Source organism: Arachis hypogaea, chromosome 5, assembly GCF_003086295.3.
Source record: "Arachis hypogaea cultivar Tifrunner chromosome 5, arahy.Tifrunner.gnm2.J5K5, whole genome shotgun sequence".
Lineage (NCBI taxonomy): Eukaryota > Viridiplantae > Streptophyta > Magnoliopsida > Fabales > Fabaceae > Arachis > Arachis hypogaea.
The window spans coordinates 75,500,371-75,504,293 of record NC_092040.1 but is presented as its reverse complement, the minus strand read 5'-3'; the positions used below and the strand labels follow the sequence as shown (position 1 = coordinate 75,504,293).

General features: G+C 38.6%; 1 non-coding gene across 1 annotated transcript; it reads right to left on the bottom strand.

The window, feature by feature from the left end:
- Positions 1-745: 745 nt before the first annotated feature.
- Positions 746-853, bottom strand: LOC112804805 (small nucleolar RNA R71). Its single transcript, XR_003203424.1, has one exon. It is a non-coding gene; the product is annotated as a small nucleolar RNA R71 (small nucleolar RNA).
- Positions 854-3,923: the final 3,070 nt, after the last annotated feature.

Here is a 3,923-nt window from a genome sequence, read left to right as displayed (position 1 = left end):
TTTCTTGAATCATGGTCTGATTGTATTTTCAACCAAAATACTTGCTTATTTCCTGAGAAAATGCATGAAACCAACCTAAAGCATACAAAAAATGGGTAGTAAAACTAGCCAAGTTGCCCTGGCATCACATCTACTCACATAAAAGAATCTCTATACTGTGACATAGAGGACTCATCTTCTTTTCTATTCTCTTCTTTTTCATATGAGCAGGAGCAAGGACAAGGACATTCTTGTTGAAACAGATCTTGAACTTGAAAGGACTCTAAGGAGGAAGCTAAGGGAAGCTAAAGCACAACCCTCTGGAGAGGACTTGACAGAAACATTCGAAAAAGAAGAAGACATGGCAGCCAAAAATGACAACAATGCCAGCAATGCAAGGAAGATGCTTGGTGACTTTACTGCACCAAATTCCAACTTACATGGAAGAAGCATCTCAATTCCTGCCATTGGAGCAAACAATTTTGAGCTAAAGCCTCAACTAGTTTCTCTGATACAGCAGAATTGCAAGTTTTATGGACTTCCATCAGAAGATCCTTTTCAGTTCTTAACTGAATTCTTGCAGATCTGTGATACTGTTAGGACCAATGGGGTTGATCCCGAGGTCTACAGGCTTATGCTTTTCCCTTTTGCTGTAAGAGACAGAGCTAGAGTATGGTTAGATTCTCAACCTAAAGACAGCCTGAATTCTTGGGATAAGATGGTCACAACTTTCTTAGCCAAGTTCTTTCCTCCTCAAAAGCTGAGCAAGCTTAGAGTGGATGTTCAAACCTTTTGACAAAAAGAAGGTGAATCCCTCTATGAAGCTTGGGAGAGATACAAGCAACTGGCCAAAAAGTGTCCTTCTGACATGCTTTCAGAATGGACCATCCTGGATATATTCTATGATGGTCTGTCTAAATTATCTAAGATGTCATTGGACCATTCTATAGGTGGATCTATTCACCTAAAGAAAATGCCTGCAGAAGCTCAGGAACTCATTGACATGGTTACAAATAACCAGTTCATGTACATTACTGAAAGGAATCCTGTGAGTAATGGGATGCCTCAAAGGAAGGGAGTTCCTAAAATTGATGCTCTGAAAGCCATACTGGCTCAGAACAAAATGTTGACTCAGCAAGTCAACATGATATCTCAGAGTCTGAATGGATTGCAAAATGCATCCAACAGTACTAAAGAAGCATCATCTGAAGAAGAAGCTAATGATCTTGAGAACCCTGCAATGGCAGAGGTAAATTACATGGGTGAAGCCTTTGGCAACACCTATAATCCTTCATGGAGAAATCATCCGAATTTTTCATGGAAGGATCCACAGAAGCAAGGCTTCAATAATAACAATGGTGGAAGAAACAGGTTTAGCAATAACAAACCTTTTCCATCATCTTATCAGCAACAGACTGAGAATTCTGAGCAGAGCCCCTCTAGCTTAGCAAATATAGTCTCTGATCTATCTAAGGCCACTCTAAGTTTCATGAATGAAACAAGGTCCTCAATTAGAAATTTGGAGGCACAAGTGGGAAGGCCATTGATATAATCAATATGGCCGAATGAACAGAAGATTGGACCTTAAGCCTGTGGCTAGAGGATGGTTGGAGTTCATCCAACGCTCCATCATCCCCACTAGCAACCGATCCGAAGTAACTGTGGATTAGGCCATCATGATCTATAGCATCATGATTGGAGATGAAGTAGAAGTTTATGAAGTCGTCTCTCTAGAACTCTACAAAGTAGCCGAAAAGCCCTCCACCATGGCAAGGCTAACTTTTCCTCATCTCATTTGCCATCTATGCTACTTAGCTGGAGTTGTCATAGAAGGAGACATCCTCATTGAAGAGGACAAGCCCATCACTAAGAAAAGGATGGAGCAAACAAGAGATCCAATTCATGGATCTCAAGAGACGCATAAGGAAGCTCATCATCAAGAAATCCCTAAGATGCCTCAAGGAATGCACTTTCCTCTAAACAACTATTGGGAACAACTCAGCACTTCTTTAGAAGGATTGAGTCATGACATGAACCAATTAAGGGTGGAACACCAAGAACACTCCATCATTCTCAATGAGATTAGAGAAGATCAGAGAGCTATGAAGGAGGAGCAACAAAGGCAAGGAAGAGACATAGAGGCGCTCAAGAACACCATTGGTCCTTCGAGGAGAAGGCGCCACCATCACTAAGGTGGACTCATTCCTTAACTTCCTTGTTCTTATCTCTCTGTTTTTTGGTTTTTGAACTTCATGTTTGTCTATGTTTGTGTCTTTATTACACGATCATTAATGTATAGTGTCTATGTCTTAAGGCTATGAATAGTTCCATGAATCCTTCACCTTTCTTAAATGAAAAATTTTTTTAATACAAAAGAATAAGAAGTACATGAGTTTCGAATTCATCCTTGAAATTAGTTTAATTATATTGATGTGGTGACAATACTCTTTGTTTTCTGATTGAATGCTTGAACAGTGCATATTTTTTATCTTGTTGTTTATGAATGTTAAAATTGTTGGCTCTTGAAAGAATGATGAAAAAGAGAAATGTTATTGATGATCTAAAAAATCATAAAATTGATTGTTGAAGCAAGAAAAAGCAGTGAATAAAAAGCTTGAAAAAAAAATGGCAAAAAAAATAATAATAAAAGAAAAAGAAAAAGCAAGTAGAAAAAGCCAATAGCCCTTAAAACTAAAAGGCAAGGGTAAAAAGGATCCAAGGCTTTGAACATCAATGGATAGGAGGGCCCAAGGAAATAAATCCAGGCCTAAGCGGCTAAATCAAGCTGTCCCTAACATATGCTTGTGGCATGCAGGTCCAAGTGAAAAGCTTGAGACTGAGTGGTTAAAGTCGTGATCCAAGGCAAAAGAGTGTATGCTTAAGAACCCTGGACACCTCTAATTGGGGACTTTAGCAAAGCTAAGTCACAATCTGAAAAGGTTCACCCAATTATGTGTCTGTGGCATTTATGTATCCGGTGGTAATACTGGAAAACAAAGTGCTTAGGGCCACGGCCAAGACTCATAAGGTAGCTGTGTTCAAGAATCAACATACCTAACTAGGAGAATCAATAACACTATTTAAACTCTGAATTCCTATCGATGCCAATCATTCTAAACTTCAAAGGATAAAGTGAGGTGCCAAAACTATTCAGAAGCAAAAAGCTACAAGTCCCGCTCATCTAATTAGAAATAATATTCATTGATATTTTGGAATTTATAGTATATTCTCTTCTTTTTATCCTATTTGATTTTCAGTTGCTTGGGGACAAGCAACAATTTAAGTTTGGTGTTGTGATGAGCGGATAATTTATACGCTTTTTGACATTATTTTTAGGTAGTTTTTTGTAGGATCTAGCTACTTTTAGGGATGTTTTTATTAGTTTTTATGCAAAATTCACATTTCTGGACTTTACTATGAGTTTGTGTGTTTTTTTGTGATTTCAGGTATTTTCTGGCTGAAATTGAGGGACCTGAGCAAAAATTTGATAGGAGGCTGACAAAGGACTGGTGATGTTGTTGGATTCTGACCTCCCTGCACTCAAAATGGATTCTCTGGAGCTACAGAAATTCAAATGGTGCACTCTCAACTGCGTTGGAAAGTAGACATCCAGGGCTTTCCAGCAATATATAATAGTTCATACTTTATTCGAGTTTAAACGATGCAATCTGGCGTTCAACGCCAGTTCAATGCTGCATTCTGGAGTAAAACTCCAGAAACACGTCACAAATCAGAGTTAAATGCCAAAACACGTTACAACTTGGCGTCTAACTCCAAGAGAAACCTCTACACGTGTAAAGCTCAAGCTCAGCCCAAGCACACACCAAAGTGGACCCCGGAAGTGGATTTCTGTACTTAGATTTATTTCTGTATACCCTAGCAGTTGGTTTAGTATAAATAGAACTTTTTACTATTGTATTAGTCGTCTTTGACCATATCTTTGA